Consider the following 13,360-nt stretch of genomic DNA (forward strand, 5'->3'; position numbering starts at 1 on the left):
TCTTAGGCTTGTAAAATTATCTAGCTAATTCCAACAGAAATCATTTCTCTTAAATGAATACATATTGTCGGTTCATCTCTCTCTTCTGGGAGATGTTAGCCAGCCAATTAACTCAGAAAAATCTCTCTTCCTCTTTTTATTCATTCCATTTATAAGCATCTCACAACTCCCATCCTAAAATAAGTTTAATCATAGTAAATATTATTAAAAGAAGTGAGCGTGATCCTCCCATAATCCTAAATCAAGGAAAAGTCTTAAGTTTTGAAATGAAACATATTAAAGAATCAGTGTACCAAACCTACATGTTGGTTCTTGAAAATATTAAAAAGCATCCAACAAAATGTCTGAACACTGATTCTGTCCCACATTTAGACTTTTTTCTTTCCCTAATTTTGAGTAAAATACACATAAAATTTACCATCCTATCTATTTTTAAGTGCACAGTTTAGTCATGTTAAATATATTCAATACTGTTGTGCAACCACTATCCAGAACTTCTTCCTCTTACAAAATTGAAACTCTGTACCCATTAAACAGCTCATTTCCCCTCCCAACTAATCCTGGCAACTACCATTCTACTTTCTGTTTTTATGAGTTTGACTACTCTAGGTACCTCATATAAATGAGATCATACAGTATTCATCTTTTTGTGCCTGCCTTATTTCACTAGGCAAAATGTCCTTTTTTTTAAAAAAAAAGATTTTATTTATTTATTTGAGACAGAGAGAATGAGAAAGAGCACACAAGACGAGGGAGGGTCAGAGGGAGAAGCAGACTCCCTGCCGAGCAAGGAGCCCGATGCGGGACTCGAACCAGGGACTCCAGGATCACGACCTGAGCCAAAGGCAGTCGCTTAACCAACTGAGCCACCCAGGCGCCCTAGGCAAAATGTCCTTAAAGTTCATCCATGTGGTAACAGGTGTCAGAATGTCCTCTTAAAGGTTAAACAATATTCCATTTACACACACACACACACACACACCAAATTTTGCTTATCCATTCATCTACTGATAGACATTCATCTACCTTTTGGCTACTGTGAATAATGATGCAGCTGTGAACATGAATGTACAAATATCTCTTTGAAACCATGCTTTCAATTCTCTTAATTTAGACCTGGAAGTGATATTGCTGACTACATGGTTATTTTATTTCTTATTTTTTGAGCAACTGCCATACTGTTTTCCATAGCAGCTGCATCATTTACTTTCCCAATGGCAGTGGGCACACGAGTTCCAATTTCTCCACATTCTCACGAACATGTTTTCTGTTTTTGCTTGTTGGTATCAGCCATCATAATGGGTGTGAGGTGGTATCTCAATATAGTTTTGATTTGTCTTTCCTTAATAATTAATGATCTTGGGCATCTTTTCATGTGCTTATTAATCATTCATGTATCCTCTTTGGAGAAATGTCTATTCAAGTTCTTGGCCTATTTTTGAGTTGGAATGTTCTTTTGTTTTGGACTTTAAGAAGTTCTCTATATATTCTGGGTACTAATCCCTTATCAAGTATATGGTTCGCAAATATTTTCTCCCATTCTATGGGTTGCCATTTTAGTCTGTTGAATAACTGTGAAGTCCAATTTGTCTATTTTTGCTTTTGTTGCCTCTGCTTCTGGTGTCATAACCCAAGAAAGCATTGCCAAATCCAATGTCACGAAGCTTTTGTTTAATGTTTTCTTCTAAGAACTGTATTGTTTTATGTGTTATATTTAGGTCTTTGATCCATTTTGAGTTAATTTTTATATGTGGTGTTAGGTGAAGGTCCAAATTCATTGTTTCGCATATGGAAATCCAGTTTTCCCAGAACGATTTGTGGAAAAGATTGTCCTTTCACCATTGAATGGTAGTGGCACTTTTGTGAAACTTTAGTTGACCATATATGTGAGGTTTTGTTTCTGGGTTCTCTATTCTATTCCATTGGTCTTGTAAGTCTATCTTCATGTGAGTACCATACTGTTTTGATTACTGTAGCTCTGTAGTTAGTGAAATCTGAAGTGTGAGTCATCCAGTTTTGCTATTCCTTTTCAAAAAATGGTTTGGCTATTTGGGGTCCCATGAGATTCTATATAAATTTTAGGATGGGTTTTTCTATTTTTGGGAAAAAAAATCATTGGAATTTTGATAGGGGTTGCACTGAATCTGCAGATCTCTGAATAGCACTGACATTTTAACAATATTACATCTTCTAATCCATGAACATGGGGTGTGTTTAGTTATGTATTCTTTAATTTCTTTCAGCAATGTTTTGTAGATTTTATTGTACGAGTCTTTTACCCCTTTGGTTAACTTAATTCCTAAGTATTTTTTTTAACGGCACTGTTCCAGTAAATGGAACTGTTTTTGTAATTTTCTTTCAGGTTGTTCATTGTTAGTGTAGAGAAGCATAACAAATTTTTGCATATGGACTTCATATGCTACTACTTTGTCGAATTTGTTTATTAGTCCTAAAATTTTTTTGCATGGAATCTTTCAATATTTTGTATGTCTGTTAGCTCTAGTTGGTTATGCCCTCTATTTCCTTACTTATAGTCTATCTATTATTATGAGTAGGGTACTGAAGTCTCCAACTACTATTGTAAAACTATTTCTGCCTTCAATTCTGTCAGTTTTTACCTTGTGTATTTTGATGGTCTATTAGGTACATAAGTGTTTATAATTGTTATACCTTCTTGCTCTGTTGAATATTTTATTAATATATAATACCCTTCTTTGTCTCTTATAACTTTTTAATTTTATTATTTTTTAAAGATTTTATTATTTGACACAGAGAAAGCACATGTAGGGGGAGCGGCAGGCAGAGGGAGAGGGAGAAGCAGACTCCCCTCTGAGCAGGAAGCCCGATGCGGGGCTCAATCCCAGGACCCTGGGATCATGACCTGAGGAGAAGGCAGATGCTTAACCAGACTGAGCCACCCAGGCGTCCCTCTTATTACCTTTTTAAATTTAAAGTCTATTTTATCTGATATTAGTATAGCCACTCCTGCCTTCTTTTGGTTACTATTTGCATGTAATATATTCTTCCACCTTTTTCCTTCCAATCTATTTGTCTTTGGATCTCAAGGGAGTCTCTTGTAGATAGGATATCGTTGGATCATGTGTTTTTATCCATTCTGCCAATATGTCTTTTGACTGGAGAGCTTAGTGCATTTACAATTAATTACCGATAAGGAGGGACTTCTGTCATTTTGCTGTTTGTTTACTATATGCCTTAAGCTTTTTTTCTCCCTCATTTCCTATATTGCTGTCTTCTTTGGTGTTTAGCAGATTTGTTTTATAGTGAAATGTTTAAATTCCTTTCTAATTTTTTCTGTGTATATTCTATAGCTATTTTCTTTGTAGTTACCATGGGGATTAGATTTCACATCCTAAAGTTATAACGGTCCAATGTGAATTTATCCTAGCTTAACATCAATAACATACAAAACCTCTGCTCCTTTACAGCTCCATCCCCACTCCTTTCAGTTACTGATGTCCCAAACCTATCTTTATATATACACTGTGTGCCCAAATACATAAACTAATCATTCTTTTAAAGGTATTCGTCTCTTTTTAAAAAATTTTTATTTATTTATTTGAGAGAAGAGAGAAAGAGAGCACGAGCTGGGGAGGGGGATGGGTAGAGGGAGAGAGAGAAGCAGACTCCTAGCTGACCAGGGAGCCTGATGTGGGACTCGATCCCAGGATCCTGGGATCATGACCTGAGCTGAAGGTAGACACTGTATTAGTCTCTTAAATAGAAAACAAAAGAATTACAAGCCAAAATTACAATACTAGCTTTTTCTCCCCTTTAAAATGTATTAGTTTCTTAATCATGTAGAAAACAAAAAGTACAGTTATAAATCTTTGTTACAATAGTACTAGCTTTTCTAACTCCCCTGTATTTATCTTTAGTGCGATCTTCATTTCTCCGTATGGCTTCAAGTTACTGTCTAGTGTCCTTTTGTTTCACCCTGCAGGACTCCCTTGCACATTTCTTACAGGGCAGATCTAGTGGTAATGAACTTCCTCAGCTTTTGTTTATCTGGGAATGTTTTAATTTCCCCCATCACTTTTGAAGGACAGTTTTGCCAGATACAGAATTCTTGGCTGACAGTTTTTTTCTTTTAGCACTTTGAATATATAAGCCCACTGCAACCTGGCCTCCAAAGTTTCCAATGAGCAATTTGCTAATTGCTATTGATTTTATTGATTTTATTGACAATCCCTTGTATGTGATGATTTGCTTCTCTCTTGCTGTTTCCAAGATTCCTTGTCTTTGGGGTGTGCCAGGGTGGCTCATTTGGTTAAGCATCTGCCTTCAGCTCGGGTCATGATCTCAGGGTCTTGGGATCGAGCCCCAGATTGAGCTCCCTGCTCAGCGGGGAGCCTGCTTCTCCCTCTCTCTCTGCCCCTCCCCCCACTCGTGCTCTCTCTGTCTGTCTGTCTCTCTCTCTCTCAAATAAATGAAATCTTAAAAAAGAAAAGATCCCTTGTCTTTGGCTTTAGGAAGTTTAATTATAATGCATCTTGGTGTGTGTCTCTTTGAGCTAATCTTCTTTAGAGTGCAAAGAGCTCCCTGGATGTTTATATTCATGTCTTTCATCAAATTTGGGAAGTTTTCAGCCCTATTTCTTCAAATATTCTCTCCCCCCCTTTCCCTCATCTCCTCTAGCACTCCCATAATATGTATGTTGCTCCACTTGACTGTGTCCCACAGCTCTCTCAGACTCCGTTCATTTTTCTTCAATCCATTTTCTTTCCATTCCTCAGACTTGATAATTTCCATTGTCCCATCTTCATGTTTGCTGACTTTTTGTTCTGCCTACTCACAGCTGCCTTTGAATCTACTGAATTTTTCATTTTAGTTATTGTAATTTTCAGCTCTAGAATTTCTATTTGATTTTTGTTTTCTCTTTATTTAAAGGTATTTTTTTGTTTTCTACATTTTCCTTTAGTTCTCCGAGCATCTTTAAGACTGTTGTTTTCATCTTTCTGTAATATGTCTGTCATCAGGACTTTTTCAGGGACAATTTCTGTTGATTTATTTTTTTCCTTTAGATGGACCATACTTTCTTATTTCTTTGTATGCCTTGTGATTTTTGCTGAAAACTGGACATTTTAATCTAAAAATACGGTAATTCTTGAAATGAGATTCTCCCCTTTGCTGTTTTTTGTGATTGTTTTTATTTTATTGATTGTTGTCAGCTGGCTCTGTGCCAACAGTCAGCCTGACATGTGAACTTAAGTCTTGTCTTCTCAGATCTTTTCTGGGCCTTTTTCTGGACATGTGAGGTCACCTTCAAATTTTCCCTGTATATGCAGTTGTTTTTGAATGTTGTAGTCTTTAATGTCTGTTTCCCAAAAGGGAAAAAAGAGAAAAATGAATGGGGCAAAAGAAGGTGCTAGTCCTTTAAAATCCTAGAAGTCACTTTAGCTGGAGGGGAGGGGCTTGCAACAATGGGGTAAGGTGCAACAACAATGGTTGGTTGCTCACTTCTTTGTGTGAACCTCTGTGATCAGAAGCAGCAATCAGTGACCCAAGCACAGATCTCTGACATTTGGAAAAGAGGATCTTTTCTGCCTATCTTGGCTCTCACAAGCTGGGTATAAGCTGCACAGGGCTGGGAGGAAAAGATGGGTAGCTGTGCTAAGAGCTGAAACTGACTGAAATTAATCGCAATTTATGTCCAAGCCTTCTGGCACATGCAAGTCTTCAATAACTTCAATAATTTGGAAGTACCAAAGCAGCTATAAAGGATTCTACCAGTGCAACTGCTGCCTAGGTGGGGAGATAGATTACTGATGCTTCCTGTTCCACCGTACTTTTTGAGTATCAATATATATTTAGTTTTATCATTTTATTTCCTTGATTAGTAGCACTGCCAAAGTATTGTCAAGTTTTTACTTGCTTTTACTGCTTTTCCAATGCAAATATTCAGCATGTCAGTTGTATCAGGGATTAAAAGACTTTATGGGCTTCATTCAAAAGGATACTTTCTATACCAAAACACATTCTGAGTTCCAAATAACTGATATACCACAGCACTCCTGGAATGAACATAACCCAAATGGATCACAGGTGTCCTGCATTTGACTCTGAAACATGAATGCTTTAGAGACTATCCAAGACTTGTTAACTGTCTTTGGTTTCCTCCCACTAGCAAAAGGCTTAGAACCAAAAGGTGATTTGGAGGTAGTGAGAGGAAAGAGGTAGCTATAGACATTATATGGAGCTATAATCTTGCTGTAACATGGATGTTACTTTGTAAAATAGGTATGTCAGATCAACTATGACTCCATACTCAAGAAGAATACAATGATTTTACACAAAAATTATCAAGAAGCTAAAAATTATACTAAATATTATCTATTAACACCTTATTTTTCTATAGCAAACTGATTTTAAAGCTTTCACTGTACACTAGACATAGATTCATTTGGATTATCTCAATCTATACAACCACCCTATGAGGTAGGTACTATCATTATATTTGTGTTCCAAATGAGGAAACCAAGGCTTGAATAAGTTAGGTAGCTTTCCCAAGGTATCAACAGCTGGTAAGAGAAAGAGCCAAATTAAATCCAAATCTGACTCCAAAGCCCAAGCTCTTATTAATTAATACGTATAAAAAGCTTAAACCAGTGCACGGTATATAGCAAGCAATTAGTAAATGCTAGCCACTGAAATAATAACAATAATTTATTTTAAAACAATGTTTTAGATGGCAGTCAGTCAACCTTTCTGTGCCTAAATTTCCTCATTTATAAGATTAGGATACCTATTTCACAGAGTTATTGTGAAAACCAAATAAATTCTAGCTATCAAAACATTAAGAAAATATATAGTGTTTAAAAAGACAAGGAATTATTATATCACCACTACAGGTAAAATCCTGTCTCTTGTATTACAAAGGAGCCTTTTGCACTATAAGCACAGAAGCCTACAAGTTAAGCACTATCCTCATAACAAGAGTTACATTAATAAATTTAGTAAAGCTGTCTTAAATTATTCCAATATGATTCTTGCAGAATGACAAGCAAAGAGAACACTGAACTCTATTCATGAGTGTGATTATAAATTTGGTGCTTAGGAAGGTATATTTGCTCTTTCAGTTCACTAGCACTGAGGGTGAATTTGGCTTATTCTACAGTAGTTCTGTTCAAATGTAGCCACGACAGAATATCTATAGTTAGAAGCATAGCAATATAACTCTAAATTTGGGGCACAGCTAACTGCCACATTTAATTACATTAAAACAATCAAGAGAATGACATTCAAAAACCGTGTTCTTTATGTCAGTGGTCTGACTGGTTATCGGTTATGTATTCATTTCCTGCTTATTCTTAACACTGCTAAGGATTTTTTATTCTTTATATTATTCTGAAGAAGAGTTAAGAAACAAACAAACAAACAAAAAACAAGCTAAGGGGAGAGATTTCTCAGTATATTCTGCTAGTCACCAAAACCAGAGCCATTCTGAGAAAGGTAAGGACACCTGCAACATAGTTTCCTTGTTAGCTGAAAACTGAAGTACACACAAACACACAAAACCAAAAAAGTACCCAACTATTTTTTAAGCATCTATCCATGAATATAGTTGTATCTGCATATTGCTAAGTCCATACAAGGAGATTTTTCTTCCTTTAGGTTTTTTATTTTACTAGGGACTATGTTGGTGAACTACTTTGCAATTCATAAACATCTAACCACACCACCCTCCTTTTTAAATTCTTCAAAAAATCAATTACATTACTTACACACTTCAATATCTGGTACTTTATTTTCTGGAAACTCTTTATGTCTAATCTAAATTCCTGGTACTGCAATTTAAACCAGATTCCTCTCATTTCTGTTTTCTCTGTAAGAGATAAGTAAAACCAGCATGATCAAGAAAACTTAAGCACATACTTATATATATTTAAACTGTTAGCAAATCATTTTCCTGTGGATAAATCTAAAATATTAACAAAGTAACATTTCCTTATTTCATATATAGTTGTTTGTCTAAAGCTAGCAAAAAATTACTTAGTAGGTAATAATAATTTGTAAATAATTATCAATATTAAGGAGAGAATAAAAGAATAAAAAATTGAGCACATTAATTTTTCCATCTTCACAATGAAGCATTCAACAAGTATTTCCTAAGCACCAATTCTCTTTGCCAGGCACTGAGTTAAATGCTAGAAATAAGATACAGACATATTCCCTGATTTCAAGGAGTTTACTGTTTAGTGAGGGAGACAGACAAGAAAATGAAAACAATGAGTTACAAACCCATAGGCCAGTGCCATCAGAACATCTCACAGCAGAAGGAAAGACAAGTGACAAGAGGCCTCCTGAGAAAGGTAACCTCTAAGTCAAGTCCTGAAAGACTGAGGGGAGTTTGCTAGGGCAAGGGGAATCCAGACCAAGAAGAGTGCAGGCAAAAGCACAGAAGCATAAAAGGATATGGCCTGCTCCAGACACAGCAAATAATTCCTTACAGCTGGAATGCAGGGTATGCATGGGAAAATATTAAGAGATAGGTAGGAAGACAGGCTTGTGTCATTTCATGAAGGACCAGTTTGCTCTTCCATAGTTCACATTCTCCCTTATAATCTTAAAGATGCCACTAATGTCTTACCAAAATACTGTCCTATAGAAGCTGAAAATCTAGAGTCTATAACAAGGAGAACTTCTAATTCCTAAGAATTAATTCCTAAGAATACAATTAATAGTGTTTTACTGTTGTCTGTGATGCCCAAAGTCTAACCTATCAATCACAGCATCCATCTATAAACATAAGCATTCTCCCAACAACATCTAGACCTGCCTACAGTGAATGTCACTATACGATGATGACCTAAACCTCAGTTACTCCTTCAAGACCCTAAAAAAGTTACCCACTTTAACCTCGTATTTCACACTGAATTTGAAAAAGTCATTTTCAATCATACATTCTGACTTTTTTTTTTTTTAAGATTTTATTTATTTATTTGACAGAGAGAGAGATAACGAGAGCAGGAACACAAGCAGGGGGAGAGGGAGAGGGAGAAGCAGGCTTCCCGCCGAGCAGGGAGCCCGATGTGGGCCTCGATCCCAGGACCCTGGAATCATGACCTGAGCCGAAGGCAGACGCTTAACGACTGAGCCACCCAGGCGCCCCATACATTCTGACTTTTAAGAATGAAATGAAAGAATCTATAGCTGTATCTTTACCATTTTTATCTACCTATCAAAAATTGTATGTGTGCACTTAGCAAATAGTCACAAAATGGTACTAAAATAGCTTGATAGAAATAAAACAAGAAATATTAAAATGGAAGATGATATAAAACACCACTTTGCCTTTAATTATACTGCTCATAATTCAATCCTGGAGTGATCTATAACCTTGGAATATACTTATACCTAGAAACCCTGGTGATGAAATTTATACAATTAAGTCTGAGTGTCCATAATACCTGACCTAAAATATAAAAACACAACTACAGATGTGCAAACCGAGCAGATGAGTCACTCTGCCTTAGCTAACTCAATAATGTAATCAGTACCAATGGCAACAATCCCAGCACCTTCAATCATAGGAAAAAGTATCATCAACCTTGGGAACTCTCAAAAAAATTCTTAGTTTAGTACTTTATGTTGTGACATAAAAATATGTACAAGGAAATCAAATACCATCCTCCAGTAACATCAAAGTGATGAACATTCTATATAACAGATTGCATAGCTCTCTCCACTAAAAATCCACAGACTGCACCACAGAAAGAAGACATATAATTGTAAGATAGCAGTAAGAAAGTCTAGGCATTCTCCAGAAAAGATTTATCACTAACTCTGAAAATTGGAATAAATATATTTGACCTTACAGAGCTAGTGCATTCAATTTTCTCTAAGTACTGTATATCAGAATTCCATGTTCATATTCTTCAACGCAGTCATTTCTATATATTAATTCATACAATTGTGTCAAATTAACAAACGATTGCTTAATCCTCATAATAAACCTCTAGTTTATAAATTTCCCAATAGAGAGTAGTTTACTAGCCCAGATTGAACTCTAGCATAATAAATATTTAACCTATAAGGTTTCACTAAACAGAGCAACAATAAGAGGTAAAACCTAAATATGAATTTTACAGTATTTTGCTTAGTAGGGTACACCAAACAGTTCTTAAAAAGCATCTGGCTTAATTCTGTAAAACAACAAAACACTAAATGCAAGCCACTCTACCTTCAAACCTCATGTTAAATATGAAAATTATTCAGTATCAATCAAGTTGTAAATATCTACAAAATAATACAAGACATGCAAGAAAATCTCTAGGTATCTTTGCTTTTTCTATTATATGCTTAACCTAGAACTAAATAAACATTAATGAAGGATATCAGAAAAGGAAATAAAGTGGTAATTTTCAAAACTGAATATTTAAGTGTATAGGGAGAATATACCCTAAATCTGTATTTCCAAACACAGGTGGGTATCATGCTAGTACTAGACTCATATTAAAAGGCTAAATATCGGTTTGTGTATATAAAATGTACACATACAATCTGCCTAAAGTAAGGTTAGGCAAATGCCACGCAACTCTAAATAACCTTCAAAACAAATTGCTTCATGAATAATTCATCAATTTCTGCATTTAACTCAACCTAAAATGCTCTTAAACATATTCTCAAAGGAAAATAAGCTTGATTATTTTCTACTTTTAGAGCAATGTATTCAAAATTACTGTTATAATCTAGCATTAAAATTACCCGATTCAAGTACACCACTAAAAAAAATGGTTGATGTGTGTGTGTTTTCTAACACTCCTCAACCTCACAAAATGCCACCCAACACACAAGGCTAACCAGAAATATTTACATCAGAGCACATCTATCCATTTGATGAGCTCTTATAGGGCCATTAACAAGCATTGTTTAAAGAACACTTAATGACAAAAAAAAAAGTTCATGGTATAAAGTTAAGCAGAAAATAAGAAAAAAACTGTTCTTTTAAAATACAATATGGTAGCCAGTGTTAATTTCTTAGTTTTGAAGTATGTACCATAATTTGGTAAGGTTAACATTAGGGAAGGCCAGGTAAAGGGCATATGAGAATTTCTGTACTATCTTTCCAACTTTTCTGTGATTCTAAAATTGTTCTGTAAAAATAAAGTTTATGTTAAAAATTACTCTTTGTGCCCAGTAGCAAATGTAAGAGGCTTCTTGTTTTAAAAAATAACATTCACTTATTTTTTTCTCTCCCACCCCTACACACAACACATAAACCCAGAAAAAAAGACTAGACTAAAACACACTAAAATATTAACATTTGTTCACTGGTAGTAGGATGAAAAGCAAATTTTTCTCTTTATATTTTCTACAGTGAATTGCTTTTATAATCAACAATAAATTATTAACTAAAAAATATACAAATCAATACTTTATTAAAAACTTCTTTTGAAAGAAAAGTTATAAATGTCTAAGCAGAGCCCAAAGGCAGACTGCATACAAAACAGGTTAAGGCAGAGTGTGAAGGATGCAGTGGCCAAGGGAAATTGCCAGGAGTATTTAAGTAGGCATAACCTAATTAGTAAATGCTGGAAACCTGCCAATACACAGAACTTAACATCCACTCTGAGGCTAAAGGTGCTCACAGCCAGCAAAGTTGTGCTCAGAATTCACATGTTTTAGAGGAATGTCCTGAAAGGCCCCCGTAATACTAAGGATTTGTGGAGATATATAGCTTGCGTTTATTTCAAACAAAAATAATGCAGTTGGGGATGCCTGGCTAGCTCAGTTGGTGAAGCATGTGACTCTTGATCTCAGGGTTGTGAGTTCCAGCCCCACACTGGGTGCACAGATTATTTAAACAAATAAAATCTTAAAAAAATAAATAATAACAGGGCTCCTGGGTGGCTCAGTTGGTTAAGCGACTGCCTTCGGCTCAGGTCATGATCCTGGAGTCCCAGGATCGAGTCCCACATCGGGCTCCCTGCTCAGCAGGGAGTCTGCTTCTCCCTCTGACCCTCCCCCACTCATGCTCTCTCTCATTCTCTCTCTCAAATAAATAAAATCTCAAAAAAATAAATAATAACAATGCATTTGGACATCTAGTGCACAACTGCCCACTGAGAGCTTCTAGAAACATTCTTCAGTACCATGATGTGCTCTTTAGGTATTTCTCCTCTACTTTTTTCCTTCTCTAGCACCTTCCTACAACCTATGCCCAACCCTTAGCCCTAAGGCCTACAAATGTAACTCCAGAATGATCAGGATCTAGAGACCAGTGGGATTACACAATCAAATCCTATTTCAGATGTCTGAAAGGTATCATAAAAGTTATTATTCTGATACTTCAGGGCAAAATATGTTCTAGAACTCCAATAGGCAATAAGAGGGGAAACTAAGTCAATAACAAATGTTTCCCACTCAAAAATGAAAAAATAAAATACATTTTGTCCCTTAGAGGAAGTGCCAGTAGAATCAAACAGACTGCATTTTGATAGAGTTTCTTCCAAGCTGTAATCAGGCTGATTTACCTGTAGCAGGCTGGCTGTCCCTACTAAACTAGCACAATGCGGCCAGTTCCGGGTTTTGTGTCATTTTTTAAAAAGTTTTTTAATTCTTTTTTTATGGTCACCCTCGTTCTCAGCTGATAGTACAGCAGGTCCTAGAACTGTCACTTAATCATGCATGTGCATTTTTTTTACTCTTGAATCCTTGTGGACTCTATAATCGGATAACTAAGCCTATTAAGAATAGGTGCAAAATACAGCCCTGTACTCAGAGCAAAGGGATATTTTATGTTAAAATACATGGTATTTACTTCATGAGCTTTATTACAACAATTTTAAGCATTAGAAGCCTTTTTTGCTTACTTTCTAGTCGTAGTTAGGTTTAAGAAAATAGAGGCGACCAAAAAAAGATCCTCAGGTATGGAGGCCACAATAACAATGTTATTACTGCTGTTGTTATTATTTTGAATACCAATGGAGATACATACTGTTTTTCATCAAAGCTAAGACACAACTAAGTTTAAGGCTGATATTTTATACACCACTAAGAAAAAAAGTTGCCAACTGAACTATGACATGCCACTGATTTTAAGAGACACCTAAATTTCTATTAATAAAATTGGAAAAAGTCTCTTAGAATCAATGAAGTAGGGGCGCCTGGGTGGCTCAGTCGTTAAGCGTGTGCCTTCTGCTCAGGTCATGATCCCATAGTCCTGGGATCGAGCCCCACGTTGGGCTCCCTGCTCCATGGGAAGCCTGCTTCTTCCTCTCCCACTGCCCCTGCTTGTGTTCCCTCTCTCGCTGTGTCTCTCTCTGTCAAATAAATAAATAAAATCTTAAAAAAAAAAAGAATCAATGAAGTATAGGATACAGTCAATGAAAACTATCAA

General features: G+C 35.8%; 1 protein-coding gene across 5 annotated transcripts in view; it reads right to left on the reverse strand.

The window, feature by feature from the left end:
- Positions 1-13,360, reverse strand: part of FRS2 (fibroblast growth factor receptor substrate 2) — a 126,833-nt gene that overhangs the window by 16,013 nt on the left and 97,460 nt on the right. For 2 of the 5 annotated variants that reach the window (XM_045872987.2, XM_064590901.1), the window contains one exon: positions 7,743-7,843. The exons of the other annotated variants lie outside the window; for them this stretch is intronic. The gene's annotated coding sequence lies outside the window, so the exon portion shown is untranslated. The remainder of the gene's footprint in view (positions 1-7,742; positions 7,844-13,360) is intronic. 5 annotated transcript variants of the gene reach the window in all.

Source organism: Mirounga angustirostris, unplaced genomic scaffold (assembly GCF_029215605.1).
Source record: "Mirounga angustirostris isolate CCGP_5_RB_7025 unplaced genomic scaffold, mMirAng1.0.hap1 SCAF_5, whole genome shotgun sequence".
Classification (NCBI taxonomy): Eukaryota; Metazoa; Chordata; class Mammalia; order Carnivora; family Phocidae; genus Mirounga; species Mirounga angustirostris.